The sequence below is a fragment of the Physeter macrocephalus genome, chromosome 10 (assembly GCF_002837175.3).
Source record: "Physeter macrocephalus isolate SW-GA chromosome 10, ASM283717v5, whole genome shotgun sequence".
NCBI lineage: Eukaryota > Metazoa > Chordata > Mammalia > Artiodactyla > Physeteridae > Physeter > Physeter macrocephalus.
In genome coordinates, this window is record NC_041223.1 from 32,283,610 (window position 1) to 32,304,566 (window position 20,957).

Sequence of the window (20,957 nt, forward strand, 5' to 3'; positions counted from 1 at the left end):
GCCTTTCATGTCCTTTCATGACAGATTTCTGCTCCTCAGAGGCAACGGCTTTCAGTTCTTTTGGTTTTATTATCCGTGTGTTTTGTTTAAAACCACGATATTCTTGCTTTTTTGCTTTTTCTATTCTAGACAATAATAGCTGTTGACTTCCTACCTTGGTTGGGGTTAACCTCCTTTACAGACTCCCTCTTCCTGTGCACAGATGCACACTCTTCTCTCCTTCCACAGCACATATAGGCAACGGCTGAGCTGTGTATAGTGCTTTGATTGCATATACTTTCTTTTACAACTTTTTGTTTTATTCTGAAGTTAATTGCCTATTTTTTCCCTCATTTGTATAGTTTTCTTAGTACCTGCCCTTAATTTAGCTCTAAACTTTGTTGAAAACTATATGGCAAACCATTTTCTTTTTTTTATTAAGGACATCCTTCCTGGACTGGTTATTTCTAGAACTGCCGTGCAGCTGTATTCTGGGAATTGCCCTTTTCCTCTCTTCCTGGGCTCCCGGGTGCCTGGGCTTCATGTCTCTTTCTTATCTCTTACTTTACATGAGTGCATCCTCCAGTAGTTTCCCAAGAAAGTGCAAATGGAAAGCGAATTTCTTGAGACCTTGCATGTCTGAACGCAACTTTTTCCACTCTTAAAATGACTCTTTGTACTCTCAGTTTGATTGCATTTATAGTTTGGCTGGGTATAGAATTCTAAGTTAGTGGTTACTGTCCCTCTGAATTTTGAAGGCGTTGCTCCATTGTATTTTCACATCCCACTGTTCTGTTGAGAAGCCTGACTTGATTTCCATTTCTGATTCTGTGTATGTATTTGTTTTCTTTAGAAGTTTTCAGGATTTTATCTTTGAACTTGGTGTTTTGAGTTTCATGATGGTGTGCCATGGTATGGGAGTCTTTCATTCATTGCGTTGAGCACTCAGTGGGCCCTTTCAGCTTGGAAACTCTTGTCTTTCAGAAATATTCCACTATGATAATGACTCCCTCTATGTTCTCTGTTCTTTCTGGAACTTCTGTTAATTTGGATGTTGAATTTCCTGCCATGACTTCAGGTTTGTTACTTTTTTCTCTCTGATGTCATCCCTTTGTCCTTTTGTTCCCTCTTTTCGGGAAATTTCTTCAGTGTTTTCTTCTAATCTCTCTACTGAACTTTTTTGCTTTCCTATTTTTGAAGCTGCTCCTAGGCTACTGAATTTTCTTTTTGATAATGTCCTTTTCTTGTTTCATGTATATAGTTTCTCCTGTCCTGTCCATCTTGATGTACCCCTGTGCTTGCTTTCTCTCTGTCTGGAATGCTCTTCCCTCAGATACCTACATAGCTTACTCCCTTAACTCCTTCAGAGCTTTGCTTCCGTGATCATTTATTTGAAAGTACAACCCTGCTCCCACCCCTACCCCAGGGTGCCCTAAATCCCTTCCTTGTCTCTTCTTACTTATGCAGTGTGTGTTGCTGAAATCTGATACCCTTATATTTTACTTTTTGTTTATTGACTCTTCCCTCGCTAGAATGTAAGCTGCATGAAGGCAAATCTTTTTGTGTATTTTGTTCAGTATTTCCAGTACCTAGAACAGTGCCTGGTGCAGAGTAGGCATTTGGTAAATATTTGTTGACTGAGTGACTGGACCTCCCTGTTTTCTGTATAGAACCTCACCTTTGCCCTCTGAGCACAGAGCCTTTCTTTTTCAAGTGCTGTAGAGTGAACTTCCTGTCTTCTGGCTGCCAAGTTTTGATGAGGATGTGGGTGTGGGTGTAGTTTAAATGTTACTTGTCCTTATTTCCAACAGGTCCCTGTCTTCAACTTGCTCTGCCATCTCAACCCTCAGAGGTTTCTGGAACTTCCAATTCTTAAGGCTCTCAAGCCTTCTCCAGCAATCACATTGTTTTTGGTAGGTCCCCACCAAGATAGCAATGCAAGTTTAGGCTTCCTCTGCTCTGCTAAGTCAGTTACTTTGTACATCTGTTCTCCATCTTCTAAAATTCTGTTGATATAGCTCATCTGCTGGCCTGTCCCCTCCCTTTTTTTTTTTTTTTTCCTGAGTTTGTACCTTTTTTTCTTTAATTGTCTTTCTGTTATTTTAGTGTGGTTTTGGGAGCAAGCAGAAATTAACTCATGTTCAACCCACTGGATTTAGGGTTTTAAACTGATAAAAATAAATTTCCAAGATTATTTTGGTACTCACATTTGGTAAAAACTGCAGCCATGATAAAATTGTCCTTTTTCTCATGCCAAATGCTGAGTCAAACTTTAGCAGTATATACAGAGAGACAGAAAAGCCAGGCGGTTGAGTTAACATCTAGGGTGGATGGGAGTGGATGACTGATATGTGACCGAATAAGAAAGTGCTTCTTAGGAAGAGCTCAGAAAATGTATTATATTTTTTTCTTGTGATATTTCAAGGATTAGTTCAGTATACACACTTACAAATTTTATATACTTGAACTAGATTTAAAAATACACAATAAAAACAAATTTGGTGAATGTGTATCAGAAATGGCAACCTTATTTTAGAGTTTACTGAGTAACTTAGTTTGTCTGTCTTTAGACTGACTTATGATTGGCATACATAAATTTGAATATTCTTTGACTATTTGAATATTCTTTGGTTATTAGAGGAACCTTTGAACTCATGTAGGTTCTGCTAAATACTTTAAGGGTGAAAAATTTCATTACTAGAGCATAAATAGAGAGTGGGATTTACGCTAATGTAAAGATACACACATTAGCAATTTTTGTGTATGAGTTTTGGGGAAAGTGAAACAAAAACGGAGGGTCTGAATAAGGCAGTGGCTGTGAGGTCTGAGAAGCTCTAGGAAGATCCCAGGGCTCCTGAGTGCATGTGATTAGTGTCAGTTAAGTTGCCGAGTGGGTTTTAGGGATTTATTAATTCAAATACTCTATTCATTAACATGTAGAAGATGTTATAGACAAATAGATCAGGACAGTAGTATCTCCCCAAAATGTGGTGGTATGTTAAAATGATTTGAGGTGGTGCACAGATGAATCTTTTTCTTTTTAATGGTTAAATACGTGTGCATCAGAAAAATATCCAAGTACTTCAAAACTGTGATTACATTGATATTACTTAGTATAAGGCTAAAGTAGGTATTTTAAAGTGACTTGATTTGAGGATAAGTATTACATAAATAATAATACAGTAGCTGTTTGGATTTGGCAAAATTATAAAGTAGGTCTGATTACTAAAGCCTGAGAAACTTTGGGCAGGTTTAAAAGATTTCTCCTAATAGATAACGAAATAAAACTGTATATGCTGATTGTGGCATAGACTTCTAAGTTTTCTTTTTTAGAAATTAACACTTTTTATTTTTAAAGTTTATTTTTTGGTATTCTTTTCAAAATAGGTCCTCAGAACATCTTCTCATTCGATTCTATTTTTTTTTTTTTTTTTTTTTTTTGCGGTACACGGGCCTCTCACTGTTGTGGCCTCTCCCGTTGCGGAGCACAGGCTCCAGACGCGCAGGCTCAGCAGCTATGGTTCACGGGCTTAGTTGCTCCATGGCATGTGGGATCTTCCCGGACCGGGGCGCGAACCCATGTCCCCTGCATCGGCAGGCGGACTCTCAACCGCTGCGCCACCAGGGAAGCCCTCATTCGATTCTTAAACCAATTTTGTACCAGAGTTCTGACAGGTAAGCAAAGTGAGTTAGGAAGGGGTTAAACTTACTCAAAGCTGTTTTCACTAATTTAGTAATGGAGCTTCAGGCGCGGCCAGGGTCTCCCTGTGTCCAGAGTTGTTCCCTCTACTGTGTCCTCTTTTGATGTTAATGGACTTGCCAATTGAAGTTTTCTTGGAGAACTTAGGAACCCTGCCAAGTTTTATAGCTGGGAGGGCTGTCCTGTAGCTTTTATATATTTGTATCTTGAGCCCTGAAGGTAGACAGAGCTAGGTCTTCCAAAAATAGTTCAATAAATGTGTCAACATTTTCAAATACTATTGAAAAAACAAGGAAGTGGAAGTCCTATGGGATTATTGGAAAACGGTGCCAAGTGCTTTCACAAGTATTTGAAAAGCAAATGTGGCACTGTGGTCATATGCTAGACAATGGTGCATATTTAGCCTTCATTTTGGAGCCCCTTTTTTTTTTTTTTTTTTTTTTTTTTTGCGGTACGCGGGCCTCTTACTGCTGTGGCCTCTCCCATTGCGGAGCACAAGCTCCGGATGCACAGGCTCAGCGGCCATGGCTCACAGGCCCAGCCGCTCCGTGGCATGTGGGATCCTCCTGGACCGGGGCACGAACCCGCGTCCCCTGCATTGGCAGGCGGACCCCTAACCACTGCACCACCAGGGGAGCCCGGAGCCCATTTTTATATGATAATCTTTTACTTTTCCCCAGTACTCTCTGTTTAATTGCAGACTCTGGGAGAAAAGCTGCTAAATGAACATTTTTCTTGAAAAGTTTTCTTTAATTCACTTCTCTTAGGGAGAAAAAGGCAAACTTCTGTTTTCTTAATAAAATGAATACAAATTGTGTATGGGAAAGATTCGAGTGACAAGTAATGAGTGGGGTCTGTCCACTGACAAAGGAATCAAGAGTTTATCCACGGGCTTGTAACAAGAACTGTTTTTGGATCTTGGCCATTTAAATCAACATCAATAAAGACTGCATCTTAATTTCCTTAATGCTAAGATTGTCTGTTTTAAATTACGCACATAAGGCAACGTGAAGACATTCTTCCTTCCGAGATCTCGCACGACCCCAAACAGAAAAATAAAGGTGCAGGGAAGATATTCTTCACTCGTGCAGTTCTGCAGTGAAGGGCTGTTGCTGTGGGCAGCATGTGTAGTGCATATGTGGCTCCAACTTTTCTCCTAATTGAGGCCAGTTCACTGTCATCCTCAGTGCTGCCAGCTTAAATGGAAAGACTCGAGGGTGGAATCTAGAGCATTCTATAGATCTGTGATCTGTGTGTTACTTGCTCTGTGCAGCACACATGTAGCAATGAAGGATAATATGGCTCTTTTTTTTTTTCTCCCCTCCCCAATGTGGCTCTTTTTTAAAGGACCTTCTTTTTTGTTGTTCTTGTTAGGTTTTTTAAGCCATGTTTTTGCTGTATCTGATTATCTACTGAAGTGTTTTTTTTGGAGAAAGAATGTACCATTGTCAGCTATAGAAAAGTATTTTTCTTTTTTAAACTTTTTATTATGGAAACAATTAAAAATATTCAGAAGTAGAGAGAATAGTAGTGTAATGGACCTCGTGTAGCCTCACTCAGCTTTGACAATTACTAGGACACGGCCAATCTTATTGATACACCCCACCCCCATGATTTTGAAGCAAATTCCAGATAATTTCATTTCATATAATTTCATTTGTAAGTAGGTAAGATTCTCCTCCCCCATTGGCATGTGATCACCAAAATAAAGTCCATGTTCATTACTGATTTTGTAGAATTACAGAAATTAGTTCATTTATGGCATATTCAGTTGTGTTTTGGGGATAAATATCTGAATATTGTTTTGATCAGTGAGAGCAATTTCATCTAAGTTTTAATCCGTGAAAGCAGTTTCATCTAAATGCAGCACTGTGGACATAAAGGAAATGCTTTAGCCAGTTCTCGAAGACCTAATTTCTAAACCAAATCTGAACTGACTTTCAAATTCTAGTATATTCTCATGGTAATGTTGATGTTCTATGAATTGTTTTTCCATGGCTCCTGCCTATGTTAATACTAGATTTTAATGTTCTTTTAAAAAATTTTTTACTTTTATTTATTTATTTACTTGAAATATAGCTGAATTACAATGTTGTGTTTTAGGTGTACAGCAAAGTGATTCAGTGATTTTAATGTTTTTAGATTTTTCTTTTTTCTTTCCCTCTCTCACTTCTTCTCTCCTCTGTCTCTTTCATTGTTTTGCTTAGCATAGTTTAGTGGCAATATGTTGGAACCAGACCAAGTGAAACATTTTTTTTTTTTTTAGCTGACTGAAATTTAATGGAACTATGCAGTTATGAAATCACAGCAACCTGCCATGTGTATAGTTTGTGTGACTGTACAGAGTGGAAAGTATATGCTTTAAACATTCGTCATTGGACTTCCCTGGTGGCGCAGTGGTTAAAAGAATCCACCTGCCAATGCAGGGGACACGGGTTCGAGCCCTGGTCTGGGAAGATCCCACATGCCGCGGAGCAACTAAGCCCGTGAGCCACAACTACTGAAGCCCGCGCGCTTAGAGCCCGCGCTCCGCAACAAGAGAAGCCACTGCAATGAGAAGCCCGCACACCGCAACGAAGAGTAGCCCCCGCTCACTGCAACTAAAGAAAGCCTGCGTGCAGCAACGAAGACCCAACACAGCCAAAAATAAATAAATAAAATAAATCAGTTAAAAAAAAAATTAAAAACTTAAAACAAAATACGTCATATACTAGTTAAGAAATCATACTAGAACGTTGGCATAATAGACAAAGCTGACACTTAATAGTTGAAGTGCTTTTCCTGATTAACAGGCATGCTTTTTATGTTGGAGATAGTTTACTTTATATTTTAATTTTATTTTTAAATTAAAAAGTAGTTTAATATATTTTTTGTAAAGACATCACATATTGAATTAGAAAATATTGATAACAATAGAAAACATTTCCTGAATACTTAATATGTGTCAGACACTATTCTATAGGCACTTTTACACATATTTTCATTTAATCCTCACAGTAACCCTGGGTGGTAGGTACTGTTATTCTAGGTTTGCCTCATAAGAAAACTGAGGCACCACCAGATTAATTGCTCAAGGTCACTCAAGTAGTTAATGGCAAAGTGGGGATTTGAACCCAGGCCATTTGAGCCTATAGTCATAACTATTTTCCTATATTATACCTGAGAATATGTAAATTCCTCTTCGTACCGTTTGTACTTGCATTTCCCTCCCCAGAGGAACCATTTTGAACCAGAGCCAATGCTACACTATTGTGTAAGGGTATAATTTGATCACTGGGTGGGTATTTTTCATTGAGAAACTTGAAAGCTGTGTTAATGAGATTCTACTCATGTTCCTTTACTGGCTTTAGTTATGAAGGAGAAGAAAGGAAAAGTGGAAGCAAGTGGAAAGTAAAAGTGGTAACCGCTGAAGTGTCTTCCACCCACCCTCAAAGGAACATTGAACCTATCTGTATTGTTGACAGGTCACAAAGGAGCTTTTGAAGCCAGTACTTCAGAGTACCACTGAATCTTCAGTTGAGTACCTTGAAGTACCAGGTATATTGTTGGAACATTGGTCATTGTTGGTCTGTCCTAAAATGTGTAGACTTTTGTGGGAGTTTGTCTGGGTCTAGAGTGACTGGAATTTTAACAAACCAGGTACCTGATACTCTCCCCTGCTTTTTTTTCTGAAAGGAGTGGAGGGTAGAAAGAAAATTTTTTTAGCCCCAAGTTTCAGTTACTAAGCGTGACATTGAGCAAGTGATGTTGCTTCTTGTGTCTGTTTTTCTCTTAAGTGGTTCAGTTGCCCTGAACTAAGTCCAAATCCATTTAAGATGTCGTCTGTGGCTCATTCATTTGTCTCTGTTTGTGGAGAAGGTAATTGCCTTTCCTTATAGGAAAAACATAGACAAAGAACTTTGGCAAAACATTTGATAACGTTTTCATGGTGTCTTTATGGCAGCATTGGGAAGAAACTGTGTAGTGGAGGGAATCTGTGGTGGTATTTGTTACTGAAATTTTAACCTTTGTCATCTTCTATCCAAAATATTTTTGCCAGTAATTTTTATGATGACAGACAAGGACTGCTGATCAGATTTACAGATTTCATGGACGTTTGTAGGGAAACCAAATAAGGCTTGTACAGATGTCTTGTTAGCTACAAAATGGGTTGAAATAAGATGAAAGTTGTTGGAAATAAAAGTTAAGTTTATTTAATTAAAAGGTCTTTGAAGGAGCTCTGAAGCAGGGTAGTCTTGGCCTTCTTTTCAATGTGAAGTTTTATTTAAAAGTAGTAGATGCCTTTTTATTCCTTTTATTGACTTCTGGTCTCACAACTCCAGTGGAATTGTTCTTTTCCAGGTAATAGATGGCTCTATTGTCAAGTCTATTGAACACATTTTCCCCTATATTATTTTTGACATTAGTGACCAACCATATTGTCTTTGAAATTATCTCTTGACACTGTTAGAGCTCTTTTTCTATATTCCTTCTGTTCTTTGCAGGCTTCTTTTCCTCTGACTATCCCTTCAGTTTTTTTTCTGTTTCCCAGGGTTCTCAGCCTTTGATTCTGTCTTGACTAATTTCGTATCACCCAAGACTTCACCTACAATCTTAGTCTGTTAACTCAAATCTCTCTCCAGGCTAAGTCTTCCTTTTCAGCTCTGGATCCTTATATGACTTAGAGGAATCTACCAAATTCTGAAAGTTTTTAAATGAACATGTGAAATATTTTGTGCAGAATGTGGGCTTTAATTGATTATTTTCCTTTGACCTGGAATATTTTGTTCATTTTCTAAAATTAATTTTTATTTGAGTATAATTGCTTTACCATGTTGTTAGTTTCTGCTGTATAGCAAAGTGAATCAGCTGTACATATACATATATCCCGTTTTTTGGATTTCCTTCCCATTTAGGTCACCGCAGAGCATTGAGTAGAGTTCCCTGTGCTATACAGTATGTTCCCATTAGTTATCTATTTTATACATCGTATCAGTAGTGTATATATGTCAATGTTCATTTTTAGGTACTACATTTTAAGGGGCATGTTGTGTGCACTAAGTATATATTTGTTTAATAAAAATGAGTGGAAGCTTAGACAAACTGAGTCCATGTCCGTGGAAGGGTGCCTGGGATGTTGAGGTTAGGAGAAACCATAGCACATGAGGAGCTAGCTGTTGAAATAACTGAAGGGGTAAGACTTGCTGGGGTAGGCAGCCTGTTGAGAGCTGTCTTTTGAGCACTGGCTTTCTAAATTTCTTAGGACAGAATCCATTTTGAGATTTAATATCTTGACCCTTTATTCAGTATGTAAGTCTATGTGTGTATATATGTGAATAACAAACAAGTTTCATAAGTTTAGTTCTTAGCCTAGCTTATGTGCAGTGTGCTCAGATTTTCTTTTCTACTTAATAATAGTAATAATAATAATAATAATAAAGTGCCAGTCAACAAACCACTTACTTGATTTCACAACTTACCAATGGACTGATCTGTGTTGGAAAAATCCTTTTTCCATGGATAAAAATAAGAGATTCAGAGAAGGGAAGTTTTCTACCTGGTATGAGAAGAACTTTTTAACAGTTGGAGCAGGCAGAGAATGGAATGGGCTACCATGGGAGGGAGTGACTTTTCCACGGTTTGAAGGACCCAGGGCAGAGGCTGATAGTCACCTCTTGGAAGGTGGGAGGAAGATTCATTGGGTGGGGGATGGGACTTTGTGACCACCAAGGTGTCTTACGAGCCTAAGATTTTATGATTCTCATTTTGATAAAATTTTTAATTTTATTAGCTAACTTTATTCCATATTTTTAAACAAAAGAGCTTCATTTGGGAAGTTTTAAATATATACAAAAGTAAACTGAATAGTATAATGACACCCCTACCCCTCATGCATTCTTATCATCCAGCTTTAACAGTTATCAACTCATGGCCAGCCTCGTTTGATCTATATTTCTGTTCTCTTCACCCCAATTGTATTATTTTGAAGCACATCCCAGGCATCTTATTGTTCTCTTTGCACATATTTCTGTATGTATCTCTAAAAAATAAGACTTCTGAAAAAAACCCCACAATACCATTATTATACCTAAGAAATTAACAGCAAATCTTTAATATCAAATATTCACTGTTCAAATTTCAATTTGTTTTTGTTTTCTTTCGTAGTTTTTTGCTAGAATTAGGATCCAAATTAGGATCCACATATTGCGACTAGTGATTCTTTTTAATCTATAGGTTCTGTCTCTTTTATATTTCCTTGTAATCTAGTTTTTTGAAGAAACTGGATTGTTTGTCCTCTGTCATTCACACAATTTTCATTTTGCCGATTCTACCCCTGTGGTTTACTTTAACTTGTTCCTCTGTCCCATAAATTGGCAGTTACATACATAGGCTTTTATCAGCTTCAGGTTCAAATTTTAAAATATTTTTTTGGCATGAATATGTTATCGGTTCTGTTCTTTCTTAAGACCACTATGGAGTACAGCAAAGTTAATTGTAAAGACGACTGGATTGCTTACTTAGTTCTTCATTTTCTGAAGTCATCCTAAGCCAAATTCCCTGTAAAAACAGATGGAACCACTTAGAAGTTTGGGAAGATAATAATCCTCTGCAAACACCACATCCAAATACAAATTACAAGAGTTTCTTGTCTAGCTTCATTTCCAAAAAAGAAAGGGAGAAAGCAGATGCCTTAGTAATTTCCTCGGACCACAAAGCAGGTTTTCAGTTAAAGTGAGACATTTTACAGTAAAGTCAGTCTTGATTTTTCTAGCACAATATGGAAACATGGCAGTTTTGCTAGTTAAATTTCCTACCCAGTAAGCAAGTATTGTCAGTGACTACTCCCCCGATGCCCTTCTTCCTTGGCAGTTGGAAGTAAAAGAGTAAAAATGGGAAGATGGCAAGTCAGAAAGGAGTATATGTGGGGAATCAAATAATTGTGTTCTGTGGGGATCCTTTTGAAGGATATTTGTAATCTTCTTCTTACTTTTTATTATGGAAAATTTCAAATGTACAAATAAATAGAGAAGATAGTCTAGTAAATATCCATATCCCCACCACATAGTTTTTTCCCTCTCATGTATAGTATATTTTCTAAAATTGGGTATGGGGTCACACCGCTATTCACCAGAATCTTTTTTTCATTTGTTTCATTTGTGAGGCTTGTGGCATAGCCCTTACATCTTTTTTTCTTTGTTTTGTCAGTGTTGGTAAATCTTTTGCTAGGTTTTATTTTATTTTATTTTGGTTCATGTTTATTATATTAGGTGGTAGGTGAAGAAGATTATATTATTCAGTGAAGATGATTCTATTATTCAGTGAAGATAGGCTGTGATTAGGCTTCATTCTCTGCCTTCTGTTTTAAAAACTTTATGTAATGGAAGCATACGTAAATGAAGAGAGGTGGAGAGAGTAGAATAATGAATTCCCATGTGCCCATCTTCTAGGTAATTATCAACATATGGTCAATTTTGTCTCATTTATGTACCCACAAATCCCTCTGTTCCCACCCTGTTTCATGCTGGATTGTTTTAAAGCAGGTCCCAGACATTATATCACTTCATCCATAAATACTTTTTTGTATGTCTGGTAAGCAGTAAAAAAACAAAACAAATACAATTCCATTGTTACATCTGAAAAATTTAATATTTCCTTAATATCAAATATTCAGTGACTGTTCATATTTTTCCATTTGTTTCATAATGTTTGTATAGTTGGCTTGTTTAAGTTAGGACCCAAATAAGTTCTACATTACATTTGGTCTCTTAAATATATTAATATGTAGTTTCTTTCTCCTCTTTTTCAGTTTACTTGTTGAAGAAACTGTGTTGTTTCTTTAGAATTTCCCGCCTTCTGGATTTTGTTGATTGCATTTCTGTGATAGTGTTTAATATGTTTCTCTTGTCTGAATTTCCTTTTAATTGGTAGGTAGATCTGAGTCTTAATAAGATTCACAGTTGGTTTTTGGTGGTGGTGGTAGTGGTTTGGAGAATCCTTCATAGTTGTTGGTGTTTATTTCTTATTGCACCACTTCAAGAGGCGCAATGTATGGTTAGCTTCTAACCATATTTTTTTCTCTGAATTACTTAAATTATGGAACTCATGACATTTTGCCCCAATTTCTTCATTATATATTTGTAAAAAACATGAATATTTTCTCATTAACCAGAACACTACCATTATATATAACAATCAATTGCCAGTAGTTTAATATTATCTGGTATCGAGTTTATATGAAAATCTCTCCAATCATCCCCATGACTTCCTTTATAGCTCATTTATCAAACCAGGACCCTATGAAGGAGCACATATATGGGTATGTCACTTAAGTCTCTTGTGACCTAAAATAGTTCTCCTTTCTCTTTTCACTGCCTTCTTATGACAGTGACCTGTTGGAGAGATGCAAGATGGCTGCCTAAAGTCTGGTAGAATTTTTTTTTTTTTTTTTTTTTGGCGGTACGCGAGCCTCTCACTGTTGTGGGCTCTCCTGCTGCGGAGCACAGGCTCCGGACGCGCAGGCTCAGCTTCCACGGCTCACGGGCCCAGCCGCTCTGCGGCATGTGGGATCCTCCCGGACCGGGGCACGAACCCCTGTCCCCTGCATCGGCAGGCAGACTCTCAACCACTGCGCCACCAGGGAAGCCCTAGTAGAATTTTCATCTTTCTGGGTTTGTCCGGTTGTTTCCATGTGGTGGTATTTAACTCAGTGTTCTAGCCTCTTTATTTTTTGCAAAGTAGAATTTAAATCTAAAAGCGTGATTAGATTCAGAATAAACATTTTTGGTAACAGTACTTAATAGCCAAGTTGTATACTTCTTATTGTATCAGATGAGGATCCACATAATATTATCTGTCCCACTATTAGTGAAACTAAGATTGATTAAGATGATGACTGAACTCCCCGTTTAAAGTTATAGTTTCCCTTTTGAGATGGGCAAATAATCTTGGGGGAGTGAGACTTGAGTACCATACCAATATCTGGTTCTTTATCAGTCTTTCACCTAATAATGTTAGTATCTATTGATGCTCCTTACCTGAATCAGTTATCTCATTGGGAGCGGCAAAACGGTGATAAAGTGGGATTAAAAAAAATTATGGTAAAATACATAGCAAAAATATACTATCTTAACCACTTTTTTTTTTTTTTTTTTTTGGCGGTACGTGGGCCTCTCACTGTTGTGGCCTCTCCCGTTGCGGAGCACAGGCTTTGGATGCGCAGGCCCAGTGGCCATGGCTCACGGGCCTAGCCGCTCCGCGGCATGTGGGATCTTCCCGGACCGGGGCACGAACCTGTGTCCCCTGCATCGGCAGGCGGACGCTCAACCACTGCGCCACCAGGGAAGCCCATATCTTAACCATTTTTAAGTGTATATAGTTCAGTAGTATTAATACATTGACATTGTTGCACAACTAATCTCCAGAGCCTTTTTCATCTCACAAAACTGGAACTCTGTACCCTAAGAGTTTTATCATTCCTTCAACTTTATAAGCTTGCAACTTTCTGTGCAAAATAGGTTTTTCTCGTCAATGTGGGCTATTTGATTACCATGAAATAGTTTTTAATTTCAAGTGCAGGATTAAACAGTTAAACAATTAAAAACTTAATTTTTCCTTTTAATAAATTTCAGAATAAGCCATTAATATATAATAGTTGTCTCAAGTTTTTTTGATTGGCTTGCGGATTTTTATATATTAAGTGCATTTCTATCAAGTACAGTCATTCTTTTTGATGTTCAAATTGTCCCAACTTTGGCCAGGGGCAAACCCTTCAAGTTGGCTCTTAAGTCCTTTTGACATGACCCTATCAGGTTTTGAAAGTAAGGAATATGTTTGTTTAAAGGCAGTAAAATTTTCTTTGGAGAATAGGGTCAAATCTCTCTCAGCCATAGCACAAACAGCATCCATATTCTAGAAAAGTGCCAAAGGGCAGAGTAAAATCTGATATTAATTTGTCAGCATAAGGAGAAACAGGGTGAAGTTAGATGACCTCTTAAGGCCTCTTCTCATTTTATATTTTGTGATCTTTTACCATGTATAAAATTGTTTTATTATTTTGTTATTATTGGAACAAAATATTTCAAGAGTTTGAATGTTGTCAGATTTTGCCTTAAACAACATCTTTATTACTTTCTTCCTATTCTGATAGTCAGCTTCCTGGGCCAGGACTGGATTAAAGGACTGTAAATTGGGAAATGTGAGGGTTTCAGCATGTTTTCACAGTTATAAAGTCCATCCTCAGAGGAAATAAGATGGGGTTTGCATCCTAACCTTTGCCTTTTATTCCAATAAAATGTGGCTAAACATTCCACATAAAGAAGGTCAACCTTTACTGCTCGATCAATAAGCTGCTGCCTCGTTTCCTGCAGACAGCTTTATTTCCTCTGATTTGAGTAAACAGATGAGGTTTCATCAGGAGTTTAACTGTATAACTGAATTTGTGCAGACCTGTTTTGTAGTGGGGTAACATCACAATGCTTATGTTTCCAAACCTCTGGAAGTTACCATCTGACATTTAAAAAAACTTATTGGTTTTGAAATTTGACTTTTCCCAGTGTAGTTTAATGTGGATAATGGTCATCCCATAAGCAATAGTTCTTTTCCATTTAGTAGGTTTTCCTTTCCAGAAGAAGTGTGGCTCAGTTTTATCCCTATGCCCCCAACAGACACTATGATGACTTTTTGGTTAGGAATTAGATATGAATGGTCAGTTTTTTTGAATGCTTTGAACACTTACTGAATGTTGGGCAGAAGTACGAACAATACAGCTACATACCATACTAATAAAAACAAAATGTTTTGCCTTGAAAAATGATTTCTTCTCCAAGAATAGAATTATTATGGAATTCTGTATTTATTCATCAGCGAGTTAAGTTTTTGAGTAAATAAAAGACTATACTGTATTTTAGTTAGAAGTATTTCTTTTCAATGTTAGGCGTGATTGGTTTGTAAAGTAACCCTCTATGATCATTTTTATATGTATGAGAAGATCATTAACTTTTTTAATGAAAGCCAACCCTTTAAAAATGTGTCAAGTTTCTTTAACTGCAGATACTGTGAATATTGTTATATCTAGAAAATAAAGCTCGTTCTGTGAATTTTCCAGATGGGGACAGCAACTGGAAGAATTTGATTCATTTCTTCCCATTCGTAATATTAATGAATTGTGAATTAGTGCATTGAAGTCTGTACTGGATTGTCTGTTTAAGACCATAGAGGCTTGGTGTCTCTTGCATGAGAAATACCAGTGTATGTATTTAGAGAGGTAGTTATTTTCTCCATCATTGTAGCAGGATTTGAGATATAGGGAATATATATGATAAAATTGCTTAAGTAAAAACAAATTGAAGTCAGGTAAATTTAGAAATAAAAAGAAAAAAGCAAAAGATCTGCCCTCCACATACCTTCTATTCCTGAGCATATTTAAGCAATAGCTATAGCCTAACATACATTTTTATTGATGTTTTGTGTCTATATTTGTATATGTTTTGTTTTTACATAAGAAGTATTTTTATTTATTTATTTATTATAAAATAAATTTATTTATTTATTTTTGGCTGCGTTGGGTCTGTTGCTGCACGTGCGCTTCCTCTAGTTGCGGCAAGCGGGGGCTACTCTTTGTTGTGGTGTGCAGGCTTCTCATTGCAGTGGCTTCTCTTGTTGCGGAGCACGGGCTCTAGGTGGGGGGGCTTCAGTAGTTGTGGTTCGCGGGCTCAGTAGTTGTAGCTCACAGGCTCTAGAGCGCAGGCTCAGTAGTTGTGGCACACGGGCTTAGTTGCTCTGCGGCATGTGGGATCTTCCTAGACCAGGGCTCGAACCCGTGTCTCCTGCATTGGCAGGTGGATTCTTAACCACTGCGCCACCAGGAAAGTCCCTATAAGAAGTATTTTTAAAGAATATAATGACTGATAAACTCATTACTCTTCTCTGAAATGTCTGCTGGAAACTATTGAAGATTCTTTTCCATGAATATGATCCTTAAATGTTTTGGCACTTTAAAGTATAAAGATGAATAACATTTTTGAAAAAAGGAAATCGTGATAATTAATAGTTGAGCCTGATTATTTTTTCAGTTTTAAAAAATGACAGGCATTTATATTCTTAAGAGCCAGTTCTTTTAAACCCTGGTCCCTGTGAAAGTGAGTCATTTCATCCAAGGTACAGCTCATATGTCAGATTTTCTGTGAAGTCTTTTCTAATTTCCACAAGTACAGTTAATAATATCTCTATTTTCTGTGTCTCCCAAGAAATCTATTGGAAGTTACCAGGTTGGATTTCAAAATCCTAAACAGGTTAGTTTTTTCCATTATATAAATTTTTCCAGGGCAGCAACCCTGTATTACTTGAGTATTCCCAGTGACCAACATAGAGGAAAGCATTATATAGATGTTTGTGGGTTGAATGAAGACCAGTAAGTGAGGTTAAAGTTTTAATAGAGTTTAGACTATTAAATATTTTGCTTGTTTTGGAATAAGTGAATATACTTACTGATTTCGATAATCTTTTTATGGTTCAGAAACCTCTGAAGTGCCAATAGTAATGTGAATTGACTTATAGTTAGAATTTGAAACAGAGTCTTTTATGGAGAAGATGCAGATGATCAGCTGATAACAACTGCTTTTCTACCCAACACTGACTCACCCATCCTTTCCTCTTTCCTGCCCCTCAGTGGAAAAGATAGCCTCCTTTCATTCTGTCGATAAGTAAGCTCCTACCCGTCACACCCTAGAATCCTATCCCCGTCACTTTTGGCTGACTCAGAGATGTCCGTATATTAATTAACTGCTAAACTGTTTTGTGTCTTTTTTCCCTTCTTCTAGACAATGGTTCTCAACCTTGACGCTATACATTAATGTCATCTAGGGACCTTTAGGAAAAAAACCCTGGGCTCCAATAGAGATCGATTGTATTCAAATCTTAGAATCATAGAATTGTAGAGTTGGAAGAAATAAAAGTTTTGTTTTGTTTTGTTATACTTTAATTAGAAGTACTGGATTAATTAATTAAAATAAAGACTTGAGGAAGAACTCAGGGATTTGTAAACCTTCTCCATGGCTGCCATTTTCCATCTCTCCACCCCAGAATCATTGAATTCCATCTACTCAAGTCTTCTAAATGGTTTTCACCCCTTTAATCTCCATTTCCCAGGTTATTCTGTCCTCTTTGCTGTTATTTTATCATGTCCTTTTCCTGTTCTTAAGATGCTGTTCTTACGCCACTCTCCTGCTCAGTCACCTCGAGTATCTCCCTTTTGCTGTCAGGAAAGTTGAAATTAGAAGTTTATTCACCCCACTGCCCTCCTTTGGATCCTATGCTCTGGCCAGAGGATTCTTCCCTGTCTTTTGTACAGTCATATGTCTTTCTGAGTTTTCTTAAGAAAATTCCATAAACTGTGCCTAGACTTAACTTTCTTCTTTCACTTTACCCAGTGGTTCCTACACCAAATCATAGAATGTTAGCTCAAGAATATTTTAGCCGTCATTTAATTCAGACTTTTTAATTTATAGATGAAGAAACTGAGACTCTGAAATGTTAAATTACCCCTATTGCCCAGGCCACACAACAAATCAGCCTCAGATCTAGGTTATCACTCAGGTCTCTGTTCACTTTTCACACAACCTTTTTCTTTAAAGATGCAACTCATTCTAGCATTTCTCTCAGACTTTCTCTGATTACCTCAGAGAGTATTCTGGCCTCCAATCTTTGGTGCTATTTATTGTCTCTTGCCAGCATTTGTGCTTCTGTGTTAATAATAATTAACAATAACATTACTGACCTTTGGGGGCTTACTTACTAGTGCTTCCTAGTTGAAGATCTGTGAACACTAGTCAACTAGTTAACTCATTGCTTATTTCATTTTTACCTCACAACCACATGACAGGGTAGGTATTGTTATCCACATTGTAGAAATAGAGAAGCCGCAGTATAAAGAGGTAAAGTCTGAAAAGATCAGTGCTTAGGTTTGAACTCAGGTCGGTCTTATCCCAAAGGAAAGCTCATCTGTGCTGTTTGTAGTCTTTTACTGGTAAACATCTTTTATTTTCCACTGGATTATAAATCTCTTGATAACAAGGAACAGGTCTTTGTATGTCTTTACAAATGACTTTGTATTTCCTGCAACATCTATCATAGAAGAGTTCAGTAAATACTTGTTGATTTCAGTTGGAAGGATCATAACTCGGTGACCACACTTTGAGGGTCAGGTATTAGTGTGCAGTGGGGAAGGAAGCAGGTGACCTGTGAAGCTTTTCTCAAATTTAGGCATTAGATCTAGGAAGGGGATGTAGGTATGGGGTTGACTGAAGTTTCCATGGAATGATGAGGGCAGGAGAGTTCTATAACTTTCCGTATTTAGTGGTTGTAATGAGATATTATACCTTTATCTACCTGTGAGAGTTTGCAAAAGCATCTCAGTGGCACATTGTCTTTTCTGGCTTTGTTTGTTGTATGGGGTGTTGCCTTCTTGAAGGAGTCCTGAATTTCTCTCTCAACCAGAGCATTAGCAAATACCTTTCCATATATGATTGGTCTTTTTAACCAAGAGAGGTCTTGGACACTTTTCTCAAATTCTTGAATTGTGTCTTCTTAACTGAGTGCTTCTGAGCTTGTGGATCCTTAAGCTGTGCAAGTACATTTTGATTATGGATGTGGGTTACGTGAATGATTGTCCTTTTGTAGTCAGGCAGTTAGGTGTGAAGAATCTTTTGTTCCTTCTTCCTGTTAGCAAAGTGACACCCTTAAGCTTTTAGGCATATTGGTTTCCCAGTTTCTAGGGTTTGAGGTTATTAGTCTTCTTTGTTCTTTTGAAATAACACCCCACAGAATAATGTGCCAGCTTAATTTTGTAGCGATCAGGAGTATGGGAATGAACCCCTTCCAGTTAAGGGAGGTAGATTTAATTCCCAGGACATTTGAATAACCTTTTGTAAAATGAATGTTTATGCATATCTTGAGAAGGGAGGATAAGTAAAATAAATGGTAAAGCTAAACTGTGTGTAGAAAGAGCACTGGTTTAGGAGACTAGAGACCTGAGTTGTTCTAGTCTGTCATTAACAAGTTGTATGGGTTTGGAAAAGTAACTCTGAGCTTCATTTTCTTCACTTCTCATTTTTAATGAGTTGGATTATATTACCAGCCCTCCCCCCACCCCATGTTGGTTGGTCTCAGATATCAAATTCACAGTTTCTGGTAGATATGAAACCATAAGTAATATTCTTATTTATTTGGGAAAACACAACTCTAGTATTTGCAACAGTATTAATCTTGTATTCAGAAGCCGGAATGCTGGCTTTATGGTTCCCCATATTCAATAGGGGATGTTTTAATGGTCAGAAGTCCTTTCTGTGCTTATGTCTTCAAGTAATGGTTGCTCACTATAAATTTAGCCCCTGAGTTTAATTTTTATTGTGGTAAAATACACATAAAAATACATAAAAATGTACATAAATTTACCACTTTGACCACTTTTTAGTGTACAATTCAGTAGCATTGAGTGTATTTACAGTGTTGTGCAACATCACTACTATTTCCAGAACTCTCTAATCTTCCCAAACATAGCCTCCATATCCATTAAACAGTAACTCCTCCTTCTCTCTTTTTCCCAGCCCCAGGAGACTTTCATTCTACTTTGTCTCTGAATTTGCCTATTCTGGGTATTTCATATATGTGGAATCATATAATATTTGTCCTTTTGTGTCTGGCTTATTTCACTTAGCATAATGTTTTCAGAGTTCATCCATGTCATAGCATGTGACAGAATTTCATTTCTTTTTGAGGCTGAATAATGTTCCATTCTATAAATTATGCCATATTTTGCATATCCATTTATTCATGGACATTAGTGTTGTTTCTACCTTTTGGCTATTGTGAATAATACTGCTTTGAATATTGGTATACAGATATTTGAGTCCCTGCTTTCAGTTGTTTTGGGTATATACTTCAGACTGGAATTGCTGGGTCATGTGGTAATTCTTAAATTTTTGAGGAACTGTCAAAATGTTTTCCACAGCGGCTATACTGTTTTACATGCCCACCAGCAGTTCTCAAAGGGTCCAGTTTCTCTACATCCTTGCCTGCACGTGTTTTTTCCATTAAAAAATTTATAATAGCCATTCTAATGGGTATAAATAAAGTGGTATCTCAATGTAGTTTTAACTTGCATTTCCCTAATGATTTAATGATGTCAAACATCTTTTCATGTACTTACTGGCACACGAATTTCTTCTTTGGAGAAATGTCTTTTCAATACCTTTGCCTGTTTTTGAATTTTGTTGTTGTTGTTAGCCTTTGATTTTTAAATGTAGCATGAGTAAGGAAGGTACCATTATGAGGTAAGTATACTTACCTCAATGTTGGTATATATGTTAGGTTGTTACCTTACTGTTATTATTTTGGGTGGGCTAGTAGATAAGAAAACGTCCTCTTTCATACAGTTTCTCACACAAATTCTCTGTACCTTGGGATATTAAGTGATAGTAAGTAAATGAAACTTGGATTTTAAAGTTCAGGACCTGAGTCTTTGCCTTGGACCAGTTAATCTGGCAAGAGGACATGTAATGTGCTGAGTTGAGGGTTGCGCTGCCTCACTACTGGTTCTTGGCGATTAAAGTATGAATCTGAATGTACTTTGTAAAGTGGATACTGCCATCGATGATTTTTTACTTTTGGCCCATTGAGTTATTGTAACCTGTGTAAGCCAGTTTTTGAATTGTGAGACAAAAAAGGAAGGTAGATAAGCAACTTTCTTTAGAGGATCCAAAATTATTTTCTTTATTCCCCTGACATTCTCAGGAGCTGAATGTTAACGTATTTTATGGGTAAAAGAAAATGAGGGAAGGATAAAGCCCTTGTACTGTTCCACAGCTTTCTAAACTTCTTGTGCTAACTCTCTTTAAGCAAGACTTCACTGTGCTGTCCCAAGGCTGTACCTTTTCTGTGGTTCCTAATATGATCATGTATAGGAAACTATTTGATACATAAATTTGGTCAAGGGTTTATCTGGTCAGAATTTCTTTTTTTTTTTTTTTTTTTGCGGTGCGCGGGCCTCTCACTGTTGTGGCCTCTCCCGTTGCGGAGCACAGGCTTCGGACGCGCAGGCTCAGTGGCTATGGCTCACAGGCCTAGCCGCTCCGCGGCATGTGGGATTCTCCTGGACCGGGGCACGAACCCATATCCCCTGCATCGGCAGGCGGACTTTCAACCACTGCGCCACCAGGGAAGCCCTGGTCAGCATTTCTTTGAGTGGTTGTCTTTTCAGATGTGTTTTTAGGGACATCTTTCTCGGAATCAAAGCCATCTTGAG

The 20,957-nt window shown here is 37.4% G+C and overlaps 1 protein-coding gene across 16 annotated transcripts in view; it reads left to right on the forward strand.

The window, feature by feature from the left end:
• The window catches only part of EPB41L2 (erythrocyte membrane protein band 4.1 like 2), a 214,214-nt gene that overhangs the window by 9,416 nt on the left and 183,841 nt on the right, over positions 1–20,957 (forward strand). Inside the window, exon 1 of one of the 16 annotated variants that reach the window (XM_055087504.1) lies at positions 7,197–7,216. The exons of the other annotated variants lie outside the window; for them this stretch is intronic. The gene's annotated coding sequence lies outside the window, so the exon portion shown is untranslated. Of the gene's footprint in view, positions 1–7,196; positions 7,217–20,957 lie in introns of those variants that run through there. 16 annotated transcript variants of the gene reach the window in all.